General features: G+C 39.0%; 1 protein-coding gene across 9 annotated transcripts in view; it reads left to right on the forward strand.

Moving 5' to 3' along the window:
* The window catches only part of MYT1L (myelin transcription factor 1 like), a 542,339-nt gene that overhangs the window by 279,732 nt on the left and 249,504 nt on the right, over positions 1-13,103 (forward strand). For all 9 annotated transcript variants that reach the window (XM_030921195.1, XM_030921201.1, XM_030921198.1 and 6 more), the window contains one exon: positions 1,296-1,441. The gene's annotated coding sequence lies outside the window, so the exon portion shown is untranslated. The remainder of the gene's footprint in view (positions 1-1,295; positions 1,442-13,103) is intronic.

The raw sequence follows: 13,103 nt of genomic DNA on the forward strand, positions 1-13,103 counted from the left end.
AATATTTATTTAAATTTGTCTATTTGGTGTCTTTCAAATGGTGAAAATTAACTTGCATTTTTATGAAGCCACTGCATTGAATACCGTCCCAACCTTTCTTAGTCAATTTAGTAAGTAATATCTCAGAATGTGTTGGAAATAACTGTGCCTACTATATAAACATTAATCATAGAGGTTTATACATAAGCCCCATTTTAAACACTATTTGGATGTTGCTTTATAGCCATAACAAATAAAAAAAGTTTAAGTTATTACCCAAGATGTTGCATTTTGTTTTGCTTTTTAATTAATAGCATGCTCTTGTAAAATCTTTTATGTGGAAATCACAACTTATTTGCTATCCTTTGAACTGAGATGGACAAAAATACAAACACACATGACAACCTGCTGATGATATTAGCTATGAAATACATTTGCAGATACATCACTTATGCTTCTGTAATTTGTCTCTACACATTTTATAATCTTAATACTTTGTAGACTCAATCATAAAAATGACTCTTTCCCTTAGTTTTATAAGAATATATTTATAGTTTTGTGTATTTTTTATATTACAAAGAGTAATTTCATTAATTTTCTAAAAGGTTTTTCTATAAGGAATGTTTTATTGGAAATTAATTGGGTGTGACACAAGGTTATTGTCGTCACCATCCTTCTCATCTTATCTCCATGCATCTCATCATCTCTTATGTCTCATCTCCATGTATCTCACTTCCACGTATCTCATCTCCATATGCTCATCACGTGTCTTGTCATCTCCATGCATCTCATCATCTCCATGTGTCTCATCATCTTCATGCTTCTCACCTCCATGCACCTCATCTCCATGCCTCTCATCATCTCTGTGTGTTCCATCTCCATGTGTCTCATCATCTCTTGTGTCTCATCTCCATGTGTCTCATCTCCATCTGTCTCATCTCCTTGTGTCTCATCATCCCCATGGATCTCTTCCTGTGTGTCTCATTATCTCCATGTGTCTCCACGTGTCTCATCATCCCCATGTGTCTCTATGATCTCATCTACTCCATGTATCTCATCTCTTAGTATTTCATCTCCATGTGTCTCATCTCCTAGTGTTTCATCTCCGTGCATCTCATCATCTCCATGTGTGTCATCATCCCCATGCATCTCATCCCTGTGTGTCTCATCATCTCCATGTGTCTGTGCACCCAGCCTGGCCTCATTGCCTACTTGCAGCAAATGCATTAAAGACCTAACAATCACATCCCTCAGTCAGGGTTTTGCTTTTATTATGAATATCAGCCTCATTATTCTGCCTTTTTGTTCTTCTCTAGAGTGGCCACATCTGGTGGAAGATGAAAAAAATGTAGTTATTGAATTCAATCAAGTGTTTGCATCTTTCAAACTATCAACAAAATTCCATCAAGAAAGGTTCCAGTTGGTCTCACAGACATATGGATATCCGAGGAGCCACCTAAAGGTGAGGAATTCTATGTGGTATTAATATTTTAAGCTTTACATGCAGACAGGCATTTTGCATATTTACCTTAAAATATGTTACTTTGAAAAAGCATAAATATATGTTTGTGAATGAAGCAGCATTTTATTTGATAAAGAATACAACACCTCTTGATTTTAATAGACAATTCAATATAAAGTCAGAATGTGTAATCTCTTGGCAAGCATAGACTCAAGTAGCCTTCTGTTATCTAGTTACATCACCCAAAAGAAGAATTTCTAAGCATACTAATAGGCCTTGTTCGCCCTTCAGCAGCCATAGAGAAGCTCCTTTGTACAAAGCCTCTTTAAAATCAGATCCCCGTGTACATTATTAGCTCTATTTTGGGATATTTCATATTTGAGGAAATTAAGAAGGTCATTAATTATGGCCTCTTGGCCGGGCGCGGTGGCTCAAGCCTGTAATCCCAGCACTTTGGGAGGCCGAGACGGGCGAATCACGAGGTCAGGAGATCGAGACCATCCTGGCTAACACGGTGAAACCCCGTCTCTACTAAAAATACAAAAAAACTAGCTGGGCGAGGTGGCGGGCGCCTGTAGTCCCAGCTACTCGGGAGGCTGAGGCAGGAGAATGGCGTAAACCCGGGAGGCGGAGCTTGCAGTGAGCTGAGATCTGGCCACCGCACTCCAGTCCGGGCGACAGAGCGAGACTCCGCCTCAAAAAAAAAAAAAAAAAAAATTATGGCCTCTTTTGCATTGCCCAGGGTTCCTGTAGGTTTCTGTCAGTTACTGTTGACAAACCTCGCTTGCTGCCACTGTGGGCTCTGGGAGTCATGCTTCTTGAAAAACTTCAGGTTACAGCCTTTTGTTTTCAAAAGAATTGTAGTAAAATACATGTAACATGAAGTTTACCATTTTTACAGTTTTCAAATGTGTAATTAGTGATATCAAATGTATTCACATAGTGGTGCAATGGTCACCACCTGCCATCTTCAGAACTTTTTCGTTCCCTAACTGAAGCCCTGTCCCCATTAAACACTAACTCCCCAGGCCTCCCCCACACTCCCTGGGTCCCAGCATTCTGCTTTCTGTCTCTGTGAATGTGACCACTAGACTTACCTCGTGTGAGTGGCATGGTACAGTATTTGTTCTTTTGTGACTGCTCTCTTTCACTTAGCATAGTGCCCTCAAGGTCCAGCCATGTCGTAGAATGGGTCAGAACATCCTTCCTTTCTAAGGCTGAATAATAGTCCACTGTATATCTGTCAGTGGACACGTGTGCTGCCTCCACCTTTCAGCTACTGTGAATTGTGCTCCTATTAGCTTGGGTGTAGAAATATATATCTGAGTCCCTGATTTCACATTTCCTGGGCATCAACCCAGAAGTGGAATTGCTGGATCATGTGGATCATATTGCATTTTAATTTGTTAAGGAAATTGCTGGATCATGTGGATCATATTGCATTTTAATTTGTTAAGGAAATGCCACTCTTTTCCATAGTGGCTGCACCATAAAGTGGTGCATTATCACCACAGTTCACACGGGTTCCAATTTCTCCATATCCAGGCCAATGCTTATTCTTTTCTATGATTTTATTTTTTTGAAATAATAGATACCCTGATGGATGTGAAGTGCTATCCTATTGTGGTTTTGATTTGCATTTCCCTCATGATTGGTGATGTTAAGCATCTTTCCGTGTGTTTAAAGGAAATTTGCATGTCTTCTTTGGAGAAATGTCTAAGTCTTTTGCCTTAATCGGTTGTTTGTTATTGAGTTGTAGGAATTCTTATATATTATAGATATTATCTCCTTATCATATATATGATTTACAAATATCTTCTGCTGTTTCATGGGTTGCCTTTCACTTTGTTGGTAGTGTCCCTTGACACACAAGCATTTCGTTGTTTTCTTTTAAGTTTTGATGTTGTCCAAGTTAGCTATTTTTTTTTAACCTATGCTCTGAGTATCACGTCCAATCAATCATTGCCAAATCCAATGTCAGGAAGCCGATCCTTCCTATTTTCTTCTAAGAGTTTTATAGCTTTAGCCTCTGTGTTTAGGTTGCTAACCCATTTGGAGTTAATTTTCTTTTTACAGGTTTAAGGTAAGATTCTAACTTTATTCTTTTGCATGTGGGTATCCTCTGTGTGTTGCAAACACTGTCCTTGCTCCATTAAATGGTTATGGAACCCTTATCAAAAATCATTTGACCATATATGCAGGAGTTTATTTCTGGGTTCTCTATTCTGTTCCACTGGTCTGTATCTCTGTCTTTATGCCAGTGCTACACTGTTTTGATTACTGTAGCTTTGTTGTAAGTTTTCAAATCAGGAAGTATGAAATGTCTAACTGTGTTCTTTTTCAATATAGTTTTGGTTATTTGGGGATCTCTTAACATTTCATATGGATCTTGGAATAGATTTATTTCTGAAAAAAAATGACCTTAAGATTTTGAGAGGGATTGCACTGAATTTGTAGATCATATGGCTAAGTTTCTTAATGAGACAGAAATAGGGTTTCTTATATTTTCTGGTAATAAATTTCTATATGCGATTTAAGCATGTACCATGACCTTAAATAATTATTTCTGTTTGGAAAAAAAAGTTCAGATTTTTACCTAGTTTTTCTGAGCCTGGTTTGATTAGTAATGAGCAATTATATAAGAATATCAAATAAAAAGTTTTCTAAAATCTTCCCCAAAGATGAAGATGTTGTGTCTGTTTAGTTTCTTAAAAACTCAGCTTTGTTTTTAGGGCTTAATTATCTAGCAGTAATTTTGAAGGCTTTGTTCTCTAGCAGTAATTTCTTAGGTAGAAAGTCAACAATGGCATGGGATGTTCCACCTAATCTCAGTGATTGAAGATACCCTGGCGTCCAGGGGTTCATTGCTCATGACAAAAGACTAGAAGATAACCAAGCTTAGATACTTAGATGTGGTGGGCATCATCCAAGACCACCATGAATACTAACAATGTAGAGAGGCTTGGAGCACATGCTTAATACCCCAACTATGTCCATTAATAGATTATAAAACTTATCACTGATAGAGCCCTACCCCATAAGTACCAGCACTGGCAACCACGAATTTCTCCTGCAACAAGGTGTGACTGTTATTCCCTCTTCAGAGGTCAGTAAAGGGAAGATCAGAGAGCTTAGGTGACTAACCTAAGATAACATAATTAATAAGTAGCCAAGACAGCACCTGAACCATACCCATGTGTCCTGGAAAGAAGGCTAGTGTACAATGTGGTGGGAAGGAATGATGTTTGAGGATCTAGACTTAGCACAAATCACGAACTCCAAGAGCCTTTAATTTCACTCCTTAATTCAAGTCTATATTCAAGTCTAAGAAAAATATTTAAAAATTAGCATTAGAAATGACCTGATGAAAGTTTCACTCAAAGAACAGACTTTGTTTACCACTACCCTTTTCTGTCACCAGTACTAAGTGGGTATTTATCATTCTTTCATCAGTCTCTCATTCTTTCAACAGTGCTGAGTACCTATTTTGTGCCAGGAACTCTTGTGTCTGGATGTATAAAAATAAATGAGATGCAGTCCTTGCCCTCAAAGACTTCACACATTGAACAAACATAAGGCATGGAAAGGACTAGTCTTTCCTTTGGTGCAAAATGTGTCTTATTCCTTTCTGCGTTCCCAAGCTGGGCAAGTTTCCTGGGCCATATTAGGTACTTAGTCACATCTCAATGAATCCACAGAGGTCTGTGCAAGCTGTTGAGGAGGACACAGAAGAGATCTTAACTAGGAGCAGAGGAATCAAAAAGGACTTTGGAGAGGAGATCACCCCCAAAAGTGGATTTTTAAAGATTAGTTTATTAGATGAATAAATCTGGAAGTGGCTGGCTTGAGAGAAGAAAATGCAAAACTCAGAGATAGGAAGCATCAAGTAATGGACGTGGAATACTATTCAGTTTTCATGTACAGCTGCATTTTAGGACAAAGGGCTTAGCTCCCCATGGCTTAGGTTAGGTGTTTATAAAATGAGTATGGGTACTGTCTGCATTCTGTGGTCCACAGGAGACAGAATGGAATGTGGTTCTATTTCTCCCATTTCAGATGGAACGTAGAACAGAATGGTCCTCTGTAAGAAGTTGCAAACCTCCTCTCAGTCCGTGAAATTGATGACTACTTTCTTTCACTCATCTGCCCGCCATCCTTTCTACCCCCAAAGTCTGATGTTACTGTATTCAACTTTCTGAATTCAATTTTAGTAGCTGTTGTGCAGTTTGTCCAACTGTAGACTCCAGGAATTATTCTGCTAGTCCTACCCTCAGATTACAACGCAGAATCAGAAACACTCATATGGAAAGGGCCTTAGCACCACTGCCACTGCAAAGCAGCAGCTGTTGCACACAACCCCAAGTCCTGCTACCTTCTGCGGCTCTCAGCTCTTCCCTCCCATGCACTGCTCCCCCTACCATGTGTCATCTTTTCTGTCTGCAGCAGCTAGCTTCCTTTAGCATCTCCACTTAAGAAGGACTTTGGGGCTTGATCTTATGGGAGAAATAAAAATGCCATAGAACAAGATTCAGATTTAGGGCATTTTTCTGTCCTCATGTGTCCCAATTAGCCACTGTGATTGCTGAGCCGTGAACACCTGTGGCGCCTCCGCAGCTGGTGCTCTAGGAAATCCAATTTCCCCTGAACCAGAGCCCAAAGAGAAAATCACACTCTGCATCCAATTTCCATGCTAAAGACTTTCCTTAAAATAAAATCAGTATCTGTTTCCCAAAAAACTACATGAATTGTGTTCTGAATGGTGACTATTTTAAAGAAAAGCGTATCATGTGTCCAGAAGGAGAAATCTGCTGAAATAGCTCCAACTCTATAAATCTATATTCTTTGACCCTTTGAAAGAAATATATTTAAAACAGTGAACAAATGTCATAAGGTTGTCCTGTAACTGCCAATGATCACTTGTTTTTGGGCAAATCTCTACCAAAAAAATTGTTCCTTTTTTTGTAAAACAGAAGTAAATGGTCAAATGAGATGGATGTCATGAACCTAATGTAAACTAGAAAAGATGACAATAGTTGCTAACCATTTATTAAGCATCCACTCTGTACCAAGCTTGGTTCTAAAACTACCATTCACCATGTCTCATTTCATCCTCAAAAAAAAAAAAAAAAAAAAAAACCCTATGAAGCTAGTACTATATATATATATATATGTTTATTTACATATATATGTTTATTTACATATATATATAAGTTTATTTTCACAATACTGATAAAGACATGCCTGGGACAGAGCAACTTATGAAGAAGAAGAGGTTTAATGGACTCACAGTTCCATGTGGCTGGGGAGGCCTCACAATCATGGCAGAAGGCGAAAGCCACGTCTTACCTGGTGCAAGGCAAGAGAGAAATGAGGGCCAAGTGAAAGGGGAAACCTCTTACAAAACCATCAGATCTCATGAGACTTATTGACTACCACGAGAACAGTGTGGGTGAATCCATCCCCATGATTCAGTTGTCTCCTACTGGGTCCCTCCCACAACATGTGGGACTTATGGGAGCTACAATTCAAGATGAGATTTGGGTGGAGACACAGACCCAAATCATGTCTGTCTGTCAGTCTATTTACCTATTGATCTATCTATATTCATAATTTATATTAGGAAAAAATTAATGTAGAGAGAAGTTTAATTTGTCTAACATTACACAGTTAATAAATGACACAGATGGGATTCAAATTTATGTAGGCATTTTAACTTCCAAGCCCGTGTTGTTAACTACTGTGAACTAACTTTCTACTATCTCTACAAAGCCATATGCAGATATTACACATTATTATTCTTGTGTCTATTTCATAACCATATATTATATATATTATACATATACATAACATATCTATGCACTTGTGTGCATAGATAATGTACTGTGTGTATATTTACACAAAGAACTTGTGGAACTGCTAGGTTGCTGCCCAATCAAATTGTTTTGCTTTAGTGGTGCAGGGCCATTAATATAACTGTACAGTCATCATCCTCATACATGTTTCCCCAGAAGGCAATCAAATAATTTTCAGTCTTGCTTTGTCAAGATCCTCCCTAACTCGGCCGGGCGCAGTGACTCAAGCCTATAATCCCAGCACTTTGGGAGGCTGAGACGGGCAGATCACAAGGTCAGGAGATCAAGACCATCCTGTTTAACACGGTATAACCCCGTCTCTACTAAAAATACAAAAAATTAGCTGGGCATGGTGGCGGGCGCCTGTAGTCCCAGCTACTCGGGAGGCTGAGGCAGGAGATTGGGGTGAACCCTGGAGGTGGAGCTTGCAGTGAGCTGAGATCATGCCACTGTACTCCAGCCTGGGCAACAGAGCAAGACTCTGTCTCAAAAAAAAAAAAAAAAAAAAGGAAAAAGAAAATCCTCCCTAAGTCATGGAAGAATTCTTTTCAATTGTTTTCCAAGTGATTCATTTGTGTTGCTTCTATCATAATTGTTATGATTTCATTAAAACAATGTTTATTGCAATGTGATGTTATAAAATATTATGGATAGTTAAAAATAAAATTGTTTGAGCTTTTATTTTTCTGGAATGTAGTTTAGGAAATAGTAGAAATTTGCATTTCTCATGACTTGTATTATCAAAGTCATGGACCACCACCCTGTAGGAGAGTAGGATGCCAAACTACTGATCCCTGTCCTCCTATTCCGGAGTGTGGTGGAAACTGCAAATCATGGCACCTCCTTCCTCCTAACTGAGGACAACTGCCTGAAGTCAGGGCATACTTTGATGGAAGCAAAGTTGGAAAGGAGGATATGTGGTTCAGGACCATGGACTGCTTAGGGGGATTCAGATCTAAGGGGCAATCAGATATTGTCAAGGGATTTAGACACCAGAGGTCCACCTAGGAGGATGGGAGGCAGGGGATTGCCAGAGATGAGTTTCTCTTTGCTTTTCTGAGAGTCCTGCCGTAGTTAGTGGAGTCAGCGCATGGATCACCTACCTCTGGTGTGTGGCACAACCTTATCGCTCCTTCTGGGGCTGTGTGAGCTGAGGTGTCCCAGCAGTCTCCAGTGCCCCACAGGTTCATGGAAGCTTCACACAAAGGGATTTTCCACACGAGTGTTTCTAAGCTTGAATGCCCTTGTTCCCGTTTCCCCTTGGAACAGAAGTAGGAAACTTTCTAAGCCTGAAGTTGCCAAGCAAGCACAACATTTTGCTGGAGCTACACAAATTCACATAAATCTCAGGAAGAGGTATTATCAGTTTCTGACTTCATCAGAATTCTTTTATAAGTGTTATTATTATTTTTTTCTGGTCAGGGCAGAAGGGATTGGAAGACTGTGGAGTGGGCTAAAGTGGTTCCTCAGATTACTGGCACTAATGGTTTTGAACATCAGACTAATCAGGCTCTATCCCCCCTTCACAAAATGAGAAGCAGACACACGGATAGAGCAGGTGCTTGGTGCACGGTATCTGCATTAAGGCCAGGTCTGTGCCTCCAACAGGCTCACAGTCCAAGGTCTGACACACTCCACAGTTTACTGGGGATAGCCCCATGTCTTGAAGGAGGTACCTCTACAAATTCCCTGGAGATAATCTTTCTTGTAGAAACCTGGAAAGAAATTTGTGTTCCGCAACCTTTGCTGGGAAATGGTACTGTGGTGGTTTAAGCTGGATACTTTGTTCACTGTTTTCATATTTTCTCCTTAGTAGTAGTTTACATTATTTCCTTGAGTTCTAATTTTAAAACGATTATATACCATCGTATTCATAAAAATTTACTGTTGTTAGTATGTTTGGAGAAGCATATCGTATTTAAATAACTAGCAGCATCTTCCATTTAAGCTTGTATGTAGACTTCGTTGTCTGCTTAAGTCAATAATCCTTCTTAAATGTAGTTAGCCAAATTTTTATCGTGGAAAATCAGTGTTGAGCTTTTAAATTTTCTTCCAAAAATAGAAATGTGTGACTTTATTCAATATGCTAAGCCTCGAACAATGTATCTTCCAGAGAATATTAATGTTTAGTAATACATAATCTTTCTTTTCACTTGTGAAGGAGAATTTTCATGTACCCACATTCCATAGAAGGTTCTAGAATGGCCATTGGGGGTAGACTTTGTTATGTGAAGCAATTCTTCTCAGATGTATCATTTTCATTAGTCTTGTGGACATATTCTAATTTGACTAGGATAAAAATCATGTTAGCATTAATATCATAGATATCTTTCATAAATAAAAAAATCCAGTGTAAAATCTGTGGGTGGGAATTAATAGCATCTGACCAAGTGAAATGAAGATCATATTTACGTCCCATGTAAGACATTAAACTTAAACATAGATACTGCAGAAATGAAATGAATAAATCTTGCTGACTCAAAAGAACTTTCAAGACAATGTAGAAAGGTGGAAATTTTAGTGCAGGTATTGTTTTAATATCATACCAATAAATAAATAAGAAATTACTTCACTAAAATATAGCATAAATGGGTAAAATTAGTGACTTATTAACATATTAAATTTAACAAATAAAAATATTAACCAAAAATGAGCAAAGGATATGGAAGACAATTCAGAGGAGATAAAAATGAATTTGACATTTAGAAAAGCTTCTCAAACTCATGACACCATGACTTCCAAGTGGAGTCACTAAGTCATGGCTCTCTTTCCTTCTCAGTGGATAGTAGTCAAGCATGCTGATAGCAAACTATTGGAGAGTATGGGTCATAGATGATAATTAGTAATATCAGTGAAGCTCAGAAAGGGTGTATCCTCTGTACTAGTAATTCCACTTCTAGATATTTAGTGTACAAATATTCACACACAGGAGAGCAAAGTTGCATTTATAAATAGACAACCAGTGCAGAAGCCAAAAGCAAGACCTCTGACCGCACTTGCAGAACCAAGTGTGGCTTCACCCTGGACAAGCTACTGGTCTCTACCTGCTTTGGTTTCCTTTTGTGTATGCCAGGAATGATCACAGTATTTATACCTAAGAGAATCATGGTAAACATTGATGGAATGAGTCAAAATGGCACTTGTCGCATAGCAAGCCTTTTTGTATTAGAAATGTTGGCTATTTTTATTGCATTCATTATAAGTCTTGTTTATAAGAACAAGATTCCGAAACGACTTAAATATTCATCCATAGGAGATGGGTGAAATAAATCATGCTACATTCATGTAATGGAGCATGATACATTTATTTTTTAATGAAGGAGATTATATAAACCTAGCCCAAGATATAATATTAAACATAATTTGCAGGGTGAAAAAACCATGCATGTAATGTTATGATTTGTGTGTTTTAAAAAGCATGACAAGCATAGATGCTTGTCAATGCATTGAACTTCAGAGGAAGACCACAGGACAGGTTGTCCCAGAGGGAAGGAATTGGGTGCCTGGGGGAGAAAAATTACTTTTCAAGTATATCTCTTGAATCCTTAAGAATGCTGTGCCATGCATATGTGCATTCCTTTTTAAAATAAATTATTCATGTTTATCCTCACCATATTTCATGGAGAAACCATGTGCAAGTCAATGTGTTGAATCTGAAAAGGGTCCCAAAGATACAGAAGGCGACAGTGGCCCTGGAGGAGCTAAGGATCCTCCAGCAGATCAGGATGTGCACCCTGGGGATGTCGCTAAGACAGACCCACGGAGGACCACAGGGAGGGAGAGATAGAGCCATATCATTGGTGCCAAACATAGGGACACCAGGTCCTTGGAAAGAAGAAAGTTGGCCTGGAGATCCAAATAGTTCTGTTGAATTTGAGAGAATAGTGGGGAGAGAATCTTCCACCAGCTGAACAAAGGCACTGAGGCAAAAAATATAGGTCCTGTTTGAGAAAAAGGCAATTTGTCTAATTTCTGATGCATTCACAGTATAACTACATGAGCAGAGGATAGGAAATTGGGACATTTCATTGCTGGGAATTTATTTAAAATGCTTTGCATGCTCTCTTAAGAAAAAATAAAATATGAGAGTGAGGGGTGAGCAAGAGAGGATCCCATCCACAGGCTGAGGTTATTCATTTTATTTTTCTAATGAAGTTTCATGAGCAGGTGGGTGATTTTGATGATGCTCTCTGAATTATTCAAAGCACTTGCAGACAGGAGTTTTGGCCTCCTGCATGGCTCTGCAGGGACACCCTTCCCAGAGCCTCTCCTACCAGGCCCACTGCAGGAGGCTTGCTGTTTCAGCACCTTAAGGAAGGGCAGGCAAAAGCAATCATAGTGCTGCAGCCTGCCTGCGAGAAGCCTGCCCCAGAAACTGTGATATCTGCACAGTGATGGATGAGGCTCATATCCTTGTCATTTCGTGGGAGATTTACAGACATAACTCTCATTAGTGCTAATGGGAGTTGCTTGCATAAATCTTACATGCAGGAAGGTGAGAAAAACACAGTTTTCTTTTATTCCTCATAGATTTTCTGTTCGAGGCTTCATTCCTTCAGTCTGGGGGCTGCCTTTGGTGTATTATCAGGCGCCTTGCACTTAAACTGCCATTGCTCCTCATTTCCATGGAAATGGACCATAAACAAGGTTCTGAACTCACATGTTTAAACACCTCCTACTTGTGCCATCATCCTTGCAAGCACAGATATCCAATTAGTGCAACTGATCCAACAAATTTCCATGTGTCAGTTGAACCTGCTGTGAATGTCATTCTGTTCAGTGATAACAGGGCTTGCATCCCGAAATAGAGGTAGGGGTTGAGGCATCGGGAACACAGAGTCCTTGTTGTGAGCTGAATTATTTTTAAAGTGACTACAGATACCAATCGCCTTTAAAGTGCCATCCTGTATATGAAGCCAGGGTTGGGTTTTGGGGGGAAGAAGGCTAGCCATGGCCCCCATCACCCAATCACCATCTCTCCCCAAGACAGTTAATCATGGGTCCCTTTATACTATCAATGCAAATATTTAGAAAGACCTAGAGTCATTTCAAAGAAGACATCTAAGATTCTAAAAAGGCTTCGTCTCATGCTGCATCTAAGATGACAGACTCTAGCATTTCCAAAAGTCCGTTGTAGAGTTTTGTGCTGTGGTTTGAATGCACGTCATTTTCTTGTCCCATTATACCACAGTCAGAACTTCTGGGTGTCTGTTGCTGGGATGCAGGAGGTGTTGGTGCAGGAGTTTGATACTCTATGGGCACACCATATCTGCATTTGCAACTTTAGGCTTATGTAACTGCTGATAAAAGTTTACCTTGATAACTTCAGGTATACATAGCTCTGACTGAAGTGATGAGTGTGGTGTATCGTGACAGAAAGACTTTAATTGTAACTAAAATTGTGCAATGATTTATAGACAAGTATTAACAGTAGCTACTGTCTTGCCATTGTGTATGTCCATTTGTGTATGGCTAACATGGGAGTGCACAGGGACCCGTATCTGAGTAAGGTTAACAGGGTAGATTAACAGAACATGTATGTACATTAATAGGAAAAGAGATATAAGAACACAAGCACTGTAAAACATTCACCCGGAAAGCTAATACTTTAATCAGTTAAATTAAAAATGAAAGAAAAATACTTTTGAACTCTTTCCTTATTCATTTTTTTCAAAAAAACAAATAACTGTTTGACTGAGTTCTTCTCTGTCAGACAGAATGATAAAAATCGTGTCTTCTCTCTAATCCATCAAATTCTCCATCAGTCAAAATTTGGCCTTATGTTTAATAGAGATTATTTTTAAATTAAT

This window comes from Rhinopithecus roxellana, chromosome 17, assembly GCF_007565055.1.
Source record: "Rhinopithecus roxellana isolate Shanxi Qingling chromosome 17, ASM756505v1, whole genome shotgun sequence".
Lineage (NCBI taxonomy): Eukaryota > Metazoa > Chordata > Mammalia > Primates > Cercopithecidae > Rhinopithecus > Rhinopithecus roxellana.